General features: G+C 38.1%; 1 protein-coding gene across 2 annotated transcripts in view; it reads left to right on the forward strand.

Moving 5' to 3' along the window:
• Nucleotides 1-15,366, forward strand: part of znf536 (zinc finger protein 536) — a 231,126-nt gene that overhangs the window by 47,504 nt on the left and 168,256 nt on the right. For both annotated transcript variants that reach the window (XM_017032457.2, XM_025055399.1), the window contains one exon: nt 7,003-7,103. The gene's annotated coding sequence lies outside the window, so the exon portion shown is untranslated. The remainder of the gene's footprint in view (nt 1-7,002; nt 7,104-15,366) is intronic.

A 15,366-nucleotide genomic window follows, 5' to 3' on the forward strand; every position in this document is an offset into this window, starting at 1 on the left:
CCTCAGCAGGTGTGGGCGCTGCGGGCAGGCTGACCTTTGTCTGTCATTGTTTTGCTCCTCACACCTCACCCAGGGAGAAGGAGAAGGAGCTCAGAGCTCTTCCACCTGCCACTGGATTTAGTCAGTGTGCCTCCTGAAGGTCTGTTTGATCCAAGACCAAAGCTCTTAAGAGGATACAGTTCCTTCGTAATACAGTACTACATTTCCTGAAGCATCTTTGTGAATCAGAACATTTTCCACAGAGGCTTGTGTGCTGAGTTCCAAATGAACAAATTGTATTTTTTATTTACGCAAGAATTCAGTTTTGGCCAAGTTGCTGTAAAAACATTGAAGGTCCAGGAAGAAGAACCGCAGATGGTTCTGTTTTAGTGGTAAACCATAAGTGGTTTGAGTTTAAAAGTGAAAACCTGTGAGTGCTGTAAAAATGGACTTTCCGCTACATCTTTCTCCACACAGCGCCTCTTTCGATCTCAAAAGAATACAAGTCGCCACAGTTGCAGGTGTATAACGAAGGCCACTTTGGATTTTTAAAATGAGATTTACATTCTCATTTTCAGCTCCGAGAGAGGAGCAGCGGTAAGTGAGGGAAATGGAGATAAGATGAAACACGGAGGGGTCTACTGATTGAGTTCAGGTGTGAAAGTGTCTTACCCAGGGCTAGTTGTCAGTGAAGGATTGGGTGTCGACTCAAAGCTGTGTGCTGCGGGGGCTAACAGCCCGACATCGAGCTCCGACGCTCTGACGGATGTTTGTGCCGCTCAGGTTTTTGTGTGTGGTGGTGTTGGGGGGTGGGGGGTGGAGGGAGAGATGTAGACAGGCCTGTGACACACTTCATATTTCAAATAGGAAGTCTGAGCAGGAAAATGAAGATTGATGCGGAGACACGGCGCTACATACATTATCATTTAGACCAGTGTGACACCTTTGCGCTCGTCTCGACGTCCACCCATGTACATATGTGCCAAACAATAAAGACCGGGAGGAGGAGGGGGAGGAGGAGGAGGAGGCAGAAGAAGCAGGCCTTCCTCTCTTATTATAGACATGTGATATAATTGCATTTGATCTCCAAATAAACAGGGAATCAGTCCATCTCTGTGGCGGAGATGGCAGACGTGATGGACGAGCGCATTAGCAGCGAGGACAACATTAGATTTGCTCAAAATTATTGATCTTCTGTTTGCCAGCCAAGTCGGCAATAAATAAAGGCGCATGGGAGGAGATGTGACTCATTATCGCTGAAGCCAAAAGCCTGACAGACCTCCATCAAAACACACTCTCTTCTTCTCCCGCATCTCTTCCTCTTCCATCACCAAAGACGATCTGATTCGAGTGCCTGTTTTCTGCTTTTCTGATTCAAACTTTAACCTCAAACTAATAATAATAATAACAATAATAATAATTATTATTATTAATTATATTGTTATTGTGTTTATTGTTATTATTAAACAGGGAGAACACCTTTAGCGCAAACACACAAAGACAGAGCATTTGACTCGCTCTTAGCATCTTCTTATTCTTTTTACCTTCTTAGTGCAGGGAAAAATCCTTTTATCACACAATGGGTAATTTATATCCATTACCAGCGTTTTCAATCCTTTTCACTGCTGCTGTCAGTGCCTTTGGCACAGTGGTGATTAATGTGATCTAATAATAGTCTGCCATTATATTTCCTTTAGTAAAACATGTACCAACATCCTATTCAGGCTCTGCCAAAATTCATTGGCCCTTAAAATATTTTCTTTCTCTCAATCTTTAAAAAAAAAAAAAAAGAAAGAAAAAAAGCCAGATTTTTTTTTTTTTTTTTTGCCTTTATCCTTCTTTATCTCATTGTTGCCTCCCAGGAGGTAATTTGTTTGTGTGTATACTTGTGTGTGTGTGTGTGTTTGTGTGCATTTTAGGGGTGGATTACTGTGACACTTTGTTTATTATCAGACACTTACGAGAATGATGAGGTTTTCTGTCCGTGTGTCTCTTTGTGTGTGTGTCGGTGTGTGTGTCGTCTGCTGAGGGTTAGTTGTGTTGATCGACTGAACAATCTGGAAAGGAAAATTGACAAATTGTGACTGGATTATAATTTATTTTTATTCAATTCTATGAGAAACAGTCAACAAAATGACATTGGAAATGTGACAAACAAAAATCATTCGTGTTAATCAGTTAATTATAAATACACATTTTAAAACCATGGACAGAGTGACATGCACTGTATATTCAATAATTGATACACATGTTTTATTTACACACACATACTATGGTACAACTATACTCAACACCTAGAATGTCTTTGTAGAGGTTGCGACATCCAGTCAGACACCTTCCTTGTGTCAGACCGGCATCAAGGAGGTCAGTCAGTGCATGGTGACTGACCTGATGACTGTTTAATGTGGTTGAGCACAACAACAGTTTCGAATGCAACTCTCGATATGTTCCACAAAACACCATCAGCGTGTACTGTAATGACTTACTTCTGCTAACTCTACGAAGCAAAATTTTGATCTCTGCATATTTTTTACTTGACATTTTCCTTATGCAGAAAATGTTGTTTTGTTTTGTTTTTTTTTTAAGATATTTGAGAACGTAAATTAATTTTGACGAATCCAGAGCTGCCTTCTCTCTCTCTCTCTTTAATCTCTCGGGTTGGCAGTCAATCAAGGGGTCACGGAGTTGATTCCGGACTCTGTCGTCCAAGAGTTTAAAAACATGACGATTATAAAATTCTAACCTTTACTGTCCCGCCCAGGATCCCATTGGTATGCATCTCCTGAGACGAAAAAACAAGCTTTTTGTGTCCATTACATTACATTGTAAAGAAAATGTATTTGGAAGGAACATATTTTTTATACATCTTTTACTTTTAAGACCAGCAAATTGAATGATAGTTATATGTCTTTATAACTAGATTTGAACCAAGCAAATAATTGAAATATCACTTTTAGTCCACACTTTAAAAATCCAAACTAGTAACTGGTTTTACTCCAAAACAGCAGAAAACATTTCTTAGATTCAGATTCAAGTGATTGGATTTGCAAATCTAAATAGGATTTTTATAATTATTTTAAATCAACTTTTTTTTGAAAAAGGAAAAAAAACCAAAACACAATTCTGTCAGCCTTGCGATATTTCTTGTTCCAAAGTAAATATAGTTGATATATTACAAGAATATCAATAGACTTACATGTTATAGTCTTTTTTATCATCATTGTCTACATAGACTGGTACAGGTGTCATAGTAGGTTGATGGCTGATTTATTGATATAGAAAAACAAGGAAAAACAAGGGCAGGGCAGTAAAGATGTTCTCAATGGACTTGGACTACCATATTAGGGATTGGTGTCTGTGCATGTGCATGTGCAAGTGTGTGCACGTTGCCAGTAGGGAGGTGGTCCAGCAGTGGGCTCAGCTTCCTCCCAGTCGACCGCCTGAGCCAGTCTGCCACTCGTGGGGCACGTTTCAGACGAGGGAGGTGCCAACGTAACAACACACATGTACATGCATAAATATCTAAAGGCCCAGTACACACACACACACACTCACTAGCACACTCACACAGTGTCCTGGCTCTCTCCCACTAACAGGGTTAACCCTTACTGGGTTCTTAGACTGGTTTCCAGGATGAACAGGTGGTCTCACCAAACATGGGCATCAATTTCCTTATGACTTATCCCAGCGTGTGTGTGTGTGTGTGTTTGTGTGTGAGAGGCACTATTGTAAAAATGTCAGGGGCAGACATAGAGGTTTTCACTGTAGTATTTTTGTATACTTTCAAAGACAAGATGTAGAAAACAATTATTCTGATATAAATAATTAATTTTATTACCAGGTCACGTTCTCCACTTTTAACTCCTTTTTTTTTCTTAAAAATGATTCACTCATTGTGCAGTTTGCCATCTTCTTCATCGTTGCTACATCATGACACGTTACTGACTTTATGCAGTAATGGACTACTCAACAGTCAGTGGTCACTGTCAAATGATTCATATTATCATGATGACTGCGCAAATCTGGACTGCAGGCAGGTCAGTCACAACAACGCCCACATCTTGTGGGTGAAGCCAAGCCTTTTAATTTGTTTAGAATGTTCAAGATTCAAAGAGATTCAAAGCGTTTATTGTCATGTGTACAGTAAGGAAAGCAGGTTTCCCTGTACAATGAAAATGTTACTTTGCTGTCCACACTGAATGCCAAAGAAATCAAGAAATAAAAATAACAAAATATACACAGGAATAAAATAACAAAATATACACATGAATCAACAGAAGTCTTTTCAGTATTTACAGTGTGCAGTTGTTAATACTTGTAAAGTGCAGTAGTTAACACTTGTGGATGTGCAAATTTGGTATGTGCAAAAGTAATGTTATTGTCCATTCCCGTTAAGGAGTCTGATGGCAGAAGGAAAGAAAGAATGTTTTTTTTTTAGATTTTCATTCATTGACTTTGACTGCATACCAACTTATTTGGATTGTTTTTCAACCTCCGGGTTGCCTATTCAAGTGGGGTCGACCTTGTATTCCAGTCAGGTCGCCGGAAAGTAATTAATAAAAAAAAAATACTGATAAAAATTATTTTTAACTAATTATTCCTTTTAACATTGTGTTTAGAAACACACAAACTAAAAAAAATACTGATAAATTTTTTTTTTTACTAATTATTCCTTCCTTCCTTAACATTGTGTTTAGAAACACACAAACACTAACCTGGCTGCAATGTGTGTAACAACAATGATCAAAAATAATCTAAAAAAAGCTCATAGACCATGTTTCATTTTTTTTTTACTGAGAGCTATTTGTATGTGGTTGAGTGTGTGTGTGTATGTGAGTGTGTGTGATCGGGGCAACAGAACAGCTTGCAGAGGGTCTTGCCTTGATGTGAAATTGACATCAGATGGCCGTTTTGACAAGAGCAATATTACATCCAACTTCCATTTAGCCTGAGACACTTAATAAGTACGTGCTGTGTGAATGTGTGTGTGTGTATGCTTGTCTTGTTACCCGTGTGTGTGTGTGTCTGTGTGATCCCCTGACCTTAGGATCTGTCCAAATCACATAGCACGGCCATAAATGCTTCACATCTCTATCATGATGCATCTTCTCCTCCCTTTTCATCTCCTTCCCAGGCCTCCTTCTCCTCCTCCTTTTGTTGCTTACTTTATTTTTTTTTTTCTTCTCATTTGATTAGTTTTAGTCTCTTCTTTTTCTGTCCTTCCATTATATACAGTATAACTGGTATTGAGCCACATCTTAATGCATCTTCCCTTAGCCTCTGCTCCGAAACCAACTTTTTACCAGCCGAGGAAATCGAAGGTAAAATGATTGTAAAGGCAAGAAGGAAAGAAAGTGCTCATAATACAGATTTCACTGTTCGGGCTGTCTGTTTCCCCCCTTCCTGCTGTCTGCTCTGTGGGGTTAATCATTGTGATCACCCTCACCTTTGTCTCTGTGATTAGTCTCACTGGTGTCACCTGGTGCCCTGGGTATATATACACCTCTCTCCCTCACTCTGTCTTTGTGGGATCATTGTAATGTTGGCATTAGTGCTGTTAGTTTGCGACCTGCTCCTAGAGATGGAGGAGTCCTTGAGTTGTAAGGAAGTCCGTGATGTTGGAGAAGAGCATGCCTGGAGTTGATGCTTCAGTCCTATATGTTTTTGTTTTTGCACTGCACCTGAAGAGAGTCTACCTAGTGCTGCAATTGGGTCCAGCCTACTTTTCTGCCATTTAAAGTGACCAGGTGAATAAAAAAAGAAAATCAAAATCCACGTTCATCCTATAACATGATATTATCACCCCGATATTAGCACAGTTAGATAATATCCATCAGCATTGTTATCATTTTTTTTTCATCAAATAATGAAAATCTGATTAGGTTTTGCCAAATTTGCTAGAATCACTTGTAGGATCCTGACACGTTTACGTCAGTTTTAGGAGCAAACGGCTACATATATCTGTATTGGTTGAAATTGGAATCAAAAAATGAAGTGTGTGAGCAAATATCAACATTTTGAATTTTGGCAAAAAGTTAATATCGGTCATCCCTAGCTAGAAGGTTGAGCACGCCATGCAGTTGTGGTCAACCGGCAGGACACTGGATAACTGTACAAGCCCCAAGAATCAACTCAGAAATTGATTCTTGTTATATATGTGATATTGGGTTATGATCCTTATGTCTGTGGTCGCTTTAGGTCCTGGTCTTTGGTTATAATGCCCATGTTTTGCTCAACTGTTGATCTTTGTTAGTGGTGTTGGATCGCATGTGCAGAGTATGTGAGTGAGCTAAGACAGTGGCTCTGCTCGAGACATTCTGTCTTAAATAAAACTGCAAACAGGACTTGGACCTCCTTAATGCAGTAGGATCTACTATAAAATGTTGACTAACGAAAAATAATAGGACGGCGTCTCTGGCTGAGTTGTTACAGATGTGTGCCTCATGTGTTTACTTTATACTGTATGGTTTATATAGTGCCCCCACAGGTGAATCCCTTGATTAAATGGGGGGGGGGGGGCCGTCTTAACGCACCAACCCCAGACGTCAGGAGGAAGAACTGTTTATCAACAATCCTCTGATTTAGAACAGGAAACATCTGTTCATTAGGAACGTTAAGGCAGGGGTTGTCACATTAAGTTGATAAAAAATGCCTGTGTGTACTTGAGTTTTTGGCACCTTTTTAATGTCTTTTAGTTAATATTATTTAAAACACATCCATTCACATACTACAAAAAGGACTAATAAAGTGATTTAATTTAAAAAATATATAAATACATAATACATTTAAAAAGATGGAGATTAAGATTAAATGCGGTTTACAGATTTATTTTAGTTGTTTTTAAATACAGTTGGAAGGGGTCAGTTGAAAATATTTATTTTTCTTAAAATAAATCCACCTGTCTGTTTGATTTCACCTTCAGTTTCAGGAGGAAACCCTTTGTGGGTTACTGTGAAGATAGATCTGAGAGTGGAGATAAGGTGCTGACTAATCTGGACTAATCCAGAATAATCTTTCTCTCAGGTTAACCTGATCAGGGTCAAGCAGAGGAAGAGGAGGAGCCAAGTCTGTTGCAGGTTGAAGCTGATCTTCATCGCATCATCCAAATACCCGCACTGTCTGAGGTGAGTCAGGACTTTTCCTATAGGACAGGAAGCAGTGAGGTGAAGAAGGGCGCCTCCCTTCTTCACCTCACTCATAAAGAGATAAAATAATGAAATGTACTGTAACATGTAATCATACCACAGAGATGATGTGGCAGATATATATACACATTTTCATACGTGAGATGGCAGATATATATACACATTTTCATACATACATGCATATATACATACATATGTATTTATATATGTGTGTATATATAAATACATGTGTGTATATATATGTATATGTGGATATATATATATATATGTATCTCCATATATGTGTCTATATATGTAACTGTTTATAAGAAAATGTTATTTAAAGGCTTTGCAATTGAAATTTTTTTTAAAGAAATGAACAGTCATTTTTTTATGTCAAAATTATTATGGATTTGTGACTGATATAATACATACATGTATGCATGTATTACAACAACAAAACATTCATTTTTCATCCATGTTATGTTATATTATTTTGTTATGCACTAAAAACAAACAAATAGAGATAGTATAACTAACATTCTAAACGTTTTTTTTTTTGTGGCTCTGAATCTCCATCATCTCTAACATGGATGATGGATCGTAGTGTTAAAGTTTTTTCCAATATATATATACGCAGTGTATGTGTATATTCTTAAATGGGGTATCCAAGCGATGTGGTCCAATCTTCTGTCATCTTTTACCCATAAATTGTGGCGCTTTAGCTCAGAGACATTGTCTCTGTCAATGGTCCAGGGGACCTGGGTTTGAATCCAGATGTGGCAATCGTGACAAAAATTGGTTGTGGTTTCATAGTGTAACAGTTAGCATGACTGCTGCGAAAAACAGAGGGCAGGTGGTCCTCGGTTTGATTCCCAGAGGAACCTCATACTTGGTGCCTGGAAGGTGGGGCAGCATGTTGCAGCCGTTGGATCTGCTGTAAACACAAGAATGGGATCAGTGAAGTTCAAATCATTGTTAATATTTGCAGTGCTCATGATTAAAAAGTAGAGCTAAGCTACTGGAAAACCTGGTAGCGTTGGTCGGTGTCATGCTTCACTTTAGCTTAAACGAAGGCACAAATGTCCCGTTCTGGAAAGACTCTTGGTTCATGATCATAATCAGCATTGCTCTGCGATAGCCAGTACTAAAAGGACATATTTAAGAACATTATGGCCTCCTGGGATGGCTTTGGTTCGGGGGAACTGCAGTTGTCTCTGTTGTGTAGAGCTCTGTGTTGATCATCACTTGTTGTTTTGGTCTTAGCTAAAGCGAAAGGAGTCTTGCTGTAGTTTCTGTTTTGTTCCTCACCTTGCTAGTTTTGGGTGTTGTTTTAGTGTAATTTAGATTTGTATTTACAATATAGTAATACATTTTAAGTCAAAAAAAAAACTCTCAACAACATTTAAATGTTGTTCATATTTTATAACGATGGATTAAATAGTGATACTACACTAGAAAAGCAGATCCTTTATAGTTTCCTCGGCTGTTTTTATATGCACAGAAGTTCTGGATTGGAATATGAAATGATAATTCTGGTTTAATCCAATCACTTATCCAATGTCGTGAGGTTATTCACTCGTCTACATTAAAGCCTAAGCTGCTTGTCTCGTCTCGCCACTCTCTACAGTCGGTGTGGTCTGTTGTTGAGGTGTGTTTCAGATTCAGACTGTATTGTTTTTTTCTTTTTTCAGTAGTTTCAAAACTACCTCCCTTGTAGGCTCTTTAAAACTTAAAAAGCTTAACAAACAAGACACAGGACTGAAGTATCTTTTTGAAGTTCCGAGTCAATCTTTTAAGTCCCGAAGCATGACCTTGGCCTGATGCTGCCACACGCCACTGGGAGAGTGTGAGGTTAGTTCATTGAACTAATATTTGTGATCAGGCTGTGGAAATGTTTAACTGTAGGATCAGAAATATAAAGCAGAGGTGTGGATGAACATGTAACGGAGGCGTGTTAACACAGGAGATTTATTTTTGCATGATATTAACAGCATAGAAACCTTATTGGATTAGTCCTATAAAATATCTGGAGAATAACAGAATGTGACTAATATTATTAGATATCAATAGAGTATATCTAGATTCAACAACATAATAATTATAATAATAATAATATTAATAATGGTGTTGAAATGTATTGATGTATGTATTTTTGAAAAAAACAATCTTTTTCACATAATGACTATTATGGTTATTACCCATGTAATGACAGTTAGAGGATGAATCTACGCCGACGTAGTATCTTCTCGTATGTCTTTGATGAAGTTCAGGGACATTTTAGAGAGAGACTGTAAAGAGTGAGTGATTTTTACACTCCGGGTCCACTCAGTGCAAGCTCTGTACTTCTGTCTGTAAAGGTATCACCTACAAACCGAAATGTCACATTTTATAATTGTGTCAAAATACTGTGGAAGTAGAGGAGGAGGAGGAGGAGGAATGGAGGTGTGGATCACTTTGTTTCACGGCTGATATCAATCCATGCGAGAAGATCAATTCTGTCAGACAGAGGGGATAAAGGGAAGAGGACAAGGGGGAAAAAAAGAGCAGAACTGAGCTGAAATCATGCTTTTATTGATCTGTCACAGACCACCCCGAGCTGTCAGAGGTGGGTGGAGCCACACTGACAATCAAACACACAAATAGCGAACATGAATTTACACCTCAGCTGAACTAAAATGTTTTTTTTCAGCATAAAATGATCACATAATACAAACCTAAAATATAATATTTATTTACTTTTTACTCTCAGTGTGAGGAAAAGGTTCTTTGTCTTTTTATCTTTGTCTCTTCATTTTCTCATGTAAAATGACTGGAATAGCACAAAAAATGTATGATGTTAGACAGAGATGTATTGATTTGTATTAAAAAAAAAGCCGAAGTAGCTGTAGTTTTGTTAAGAATGCTAACGATAAAGCTAAGTAGCTAAAAAGTAGTGAAAGAGTTCATCTTAAAAATGACAGAAATGACAGCGGAATATGCTTAATTCTGATCACACCATAGTAGGCAACCCCCCTGCACCTGGGTCAAAAGCGTTTACACTCACGCTAGCCCTAGAATACGCGCTTTATACACGGTTAATTGTGTTTGGTCAACGGTACAAAAGCCGTAGTGTAAGAGCATCCTCAGGCTACGTAAGGACCTGACGTCTTGGTTTAAAAGTGGGTCCCAATCACGCAACGTAGTCTACTCCTTACATGTTGAACCACAAATCTTTTTTTCTATCTATCCATGCATTCCATCCACCGTGTCATGTTTAGATCTCAATCTACTGGAAAACAATTTCAACAGACCAAACTTTACAGAGGTTGGGACTTGGAGAACAAAGGATAATCTTATGAGAATGAAAATGTTTATATACAGATAGTTTTTAAGAGGACTAGCAACTTAAAAGGTGAAGAAACTATCCCTTACCAGAGGAGGTGATACCAAACACTCATCTTCTTACAATATGTTCTTAAAATATTTTTTTAGAGGACTCAACCCTCTACGCAAACTACGGCCCAGGGGCTGGATGCGGCCCATTTGGCGTTTAATTCGGCTCACCAAACTTATCCAGATTTTATTATTCATTTATAATATTTTTCTTTTTTTCTTTCGATGCCCATATTTCCCCAATAAATGACATAAAAATGGACAAAAAACCTTTATGCATGACCTTTACATGTCATTTATCTTAGTACACATGAACACTCCATCTATCTGCCCCTGACCCGGCACACCTGTCAAATTTTAGGACACAATTTTAGGCCCGCCAGTCCCCCTGGTGTAGGCGGTCAAGAATTAGGGAACTAAAAAAAAACAGAATTGCCTAAATTCCAGCAGTGAATTATAACTTCTACAAACCAAGCCCAGTTTGGAACCAGTTTAGCTAAAATCACTAGGATGACTGAGAACCAAACAAACTTCTCATGGAGGCTTAAAATCTGAAAAAAAGAATGATGACTGGAAGTATTCACATTGTTGACTAATTTTAGAGAAATGCATTTGAACAATAACAGGAATGAAAAGAAAAAAAAAATCAGATCCCATTTATGAAATATTAGAACACCACTAAATAAAATCTTTAAAACTTCTTGGCAGATGACAGTGTTGTCTTCTCCTCCCTGAGCAGGAAGAGCAAAAGCCGTTAAACTTTTACTCGTCATTGGCAGTGCTGACATCTATCTCTGGCCACCACCTTGAGGGCATCTTTAAAGCAGAAAAATTTAGCCATTATGTGGCATTAACCTCATTAGAAAACACTCTTTAGCTGCTGCGAGATAAAATTGATTTACAGCTGCCATTTTCAGCTCCACTCTCGATCAATGGTTAAACTATCCGTTTTATGGCCTTTCTTTGCGTTCCCTTTAACTGCTGCCAGGTATGGAGCCACACACTGGTATTAGACCAAAAACTTAGTCGTTCTCCCCAAGAATCTCTGACTGGGTGCAGTTTTTATTTTTTCCAGCCTACAAAAATGTGACACATCCCCTGCCATTAAAGTCATAGTTCCTGCCTTCTTTCTTTCTTTCTTTTTTTTTCTAATGTAAAAATTATTCCACGGTCAGCTAAATTTTCTGGGTGGTCTTAATTGGGCTTATATCATTTTTTTTCCCTCCCCACTAAATCTCCTGCACTTATTCAGGATTGTGGAATGTGATGAGTTTAAGCAGCTGCAGATGCATGTGTTTAAAAACAGATTTGTTGTAAGTCAGGTTTAAAGAAGAGGGGCAGGGGAGGGAGGAGGGAGGAGGGTGACAGTGGAGTGAAAACACAGAAATATGGCCCTCAAATTGGAGTTATGTTATGTCAAATTGAAAATGTTAAGCATGCTTTAAAGATATAGTTCTGTCATTAAAGTCAACAGTGAAAGCACGACCCTTGGGTGTTTAGATGGAAGGAAGATGATATGATGTCAATGTGAGTAATATTGTAACATGTCCTTATCTTGGCATTAAAAGTAACAACCAAAGGAAGCCAATGATTTTAGCACAAAGTCACACAGCCCTTTGTGATTTGTGTCTCCATCACTATTTTAAATTTAGGTTATTGTGTGAGCTCATTATTTGAAATCAAAATTGTCTCATTGACACACACTGACCACAGGATGCAGAAGTGCTCAAGATGTACTCCTTCAACGGTGATACGAATACTTATTTATTCCGTAGCCTTTGTTCTCTTCTCTGTACTTACAACCTTTGGCTTGTAATTTATTTTTCTAGATACATTTAATCCCCCCCCCCCCCCAAACAACAACCAAACATCTTTCAGTTAATTTTAAAAGATATGTTCTTTTTTTCTTTACTTACAAGTTGAGGAACAAACAAGCAACAGCAAACATTAAATAATGGAATATACTGTAGGATGTATTCATACCAAAGAGATGATGTGGCAGATATATACATATTCATTCATACATACATACATACATACATACATCTCATAAACAAAGCTTCCAGTGATCGTTCGCAAATGCACTTATCGCAATTTCAAAACAAGAATCCCCATTTTTAAAGCCCAAACTTTCGTATGTATAATTACTTATTTATTATTATTTTTTGCTATATTTGGCAAAAATTTCATTACATCGGATTAAAAAGAAATACGATGTACTGAGGGAGTGAAAAGAGAACCATGGTATAGAGAGGGATATGGTTGGATATGGTTGGTGTAAGGGCGTTCTCCATGCCTTGAGCCAAGAAATCGTCTAAAATGTTAGCAACTGTTTAGGATGGAAATGGAAAGGAGGGAAGGAAAGTGAATTACTTGACATTGTGACAGCACACTACTGCACACGACGAAATGTGACCTCTGCGTTTTACCTATCACCAAAGTGAGCAGAAGGCAGCCCAGGGAGCAGTGTGTGGGGACGGTGCCATGCTCACAGCACCTCAAGTGGTAACTTGGCAGCTGGTGGACTCGAACCTGAAACCTTCTATACCTAAGTCAGCTTCCTTAGCCACCAAGGCACCACTGCCCCAGGAGGCCCACAGGAGTGACATGCAGTCAGGTGTTGACTATTTTTTAGCTATAAGGGTAATACAGGCTTCATTACATTTATCGACAAGACCGAAGAACAACAAACCTCTTACAGAGCCGCTGTCAAAACCCCTGTCTTTATGCTCTCTCGCTTGCTCACTCATTTGCTCAGTCACTAAGTCACTTAAATAATACGCACATGAGTGAACAACATGATGGGCAGAACATGACATCATAACAAAAGAACTGGCACTGAGGCAACCCTTAACCCTACAGACTTAACAGGTATTAGAGACGGAGTATAATCTAACTCCCACTAATACCACCACCTGTTTTGGACCATAACAAGTGGAGAAAAAGCAAAGCCAAACACTGTCATGTACCGCAACAGTACAGTGCGGTAGTAGTAAATACTAATTTTTACCTTATAATCAAAAATACAATTTTCGTAATCCTACTATAGTTGGTGTAGAAAAAAAAAAAATGTTTTTATAAAATTTCCTATGCCTGTTTTCCACTTTACATTATTGTAATGATTCTCCTTATTTCCATTAGCTTTAAATGTCTCTCCACCTCAGTGGACCTTATTATTATTTTTATTGGATACATATAATATTTTTAAAAGAATATAAATTTATCACAGTGCCAGAAAAAAACAATTAATTGCAGCATCCATGACTGATTATTTTCAGTTACATCCAGGTTTCAGAAGGTTATTACCAATGGAAGTAAGATAATTGTTTATTGCACAAATTCTTCATCCCATCCACAGAATATACACAGACGTTAGAAATGCTCGTCTTGAAGCAACCGGGCAGTTTTACATTTCCACACAAATTTCAAGGTACCTTCACAGAGGGCGTGCTGAATGGCGTTGATAATGTTGTAAGTCAGCAGTCAAATGAGCTGTTGAGAAATGGAACACCCTCTAGGCTTTCACGAGCACTGTTAAAACACAAGTTTATACCCAAAGTATTATCAGTATTTTTCAATAGTAAGGTATGTGTAGGTTCTCAATCATCCAGGGAATCTTATTAAAAAATAGTCACATTGAGGGCAACCGGACGGAGGTTTCACTTCTCATCCAAGGGACTTCTTCAAATCTGAAGTGAAAACATCTTCCAAAAACCCACTCTGTCCAGTTGCCCTCGATGTAACTCGATCTAACTATTTTTGGTTTCGGTCGCTTACTCATTAGTTCGATGTTATGCTAACACAGGGGATCAGATCAACCACACCCATGGGCCCAGACCCATCCAGCAGCTGTTTAAAAAAAAAAACACGTACGTGTAACGGCGCTACATCTGTTGAATTCCCAAAATGCTTCCCAAATATAGTAACGTGTATGCCGTTCATGGTTATATAACCATTTGGTTATTGGACTAGATATATTATCTCTAATGAGAAGATCCTTCATTTTGCTGTCTAGGTGATGGATGACAAGTGTTGTGGTTGTTGTCCAGCAGCTTTTTTCTAAAATAACTTTTTTTTGGAGGTTTAGACTCTGATAAGCCTAGGATACCGATATTCTGTTACTGCTTTGGCATTGTAGACACCTAGACACTATATTCTGAAGGTCCATACCTTGTTGACTAAGGTGGAGGAGAGTGGATGGCCATGGTCCGTTGCAAGGCACGTTTGGTCAAGTTGCTTGACTAAAGGATGCTGACTAAGCATCTTTTTTTTTGTCCTACCTTCAAGAGAAATTGAATAAAGAAAAGTGAGGGATTCATTTTGCTGTACATTTGGAGGGCTGATTAGTTTGAAGATTCACAAGAGTATTTGTTCCGTCTTAACTTCATTTGTGATCTATAAGTGGTTCCAGCGTGTAATGGTTGGCACTATGAACCACCCGTTCAAGCTTTATTAAGGACAGCCTTATTTTTGTTACCTTTTAACTAATTACAATTATTTTTTTTTATAATTATCGTTTCTCTGACATCTCAATTCTGTTTCAGAAATTGTACAGTGCACGTAAAGGAGTCCAAAACATTTTAATTTCAATGCATTATACTTAAGTTTTTTCTGACAGTCTATTGACTGTATATTTATTTTTTTGTTTTTAATTGTGTCTTCGGTGATTGAACTCTTTTTAGTTTTTCTTTCTCATCCCACACAATCTGGTAGGTGGATGTGATCTGTATTCAAGTCTCAGTCCTGGTGTGTAATGTGCAGGGACTGGATTCCCAAAGCTCTCATAAAGGATCCAGATCCATCATGAATGTCAGCAGATGCAGACATGTTGTATTATTAGATTAGAAAAATTGCATTAGACAAAAATGGAAGAACAAGGAGTCCTCTT

The sequence above is a fragment of the Cynoglossus semilaevis genome, chromosome 5, assembly GCF_000523025.1.
Source record: "Cynoglossus semilaevis isolate Cse_v1.0 chromosome 5, Cse_v1.0, whole genome shotgun sequence".
Taxonomy (NCBI): domain Eukaryota; kingdom Metazoa; phylum Chordata; class Actinopteri; order Pleuronectiformes; family Cynoglossidae; genus Cynoglossus; species Cynoglossus semilaevis.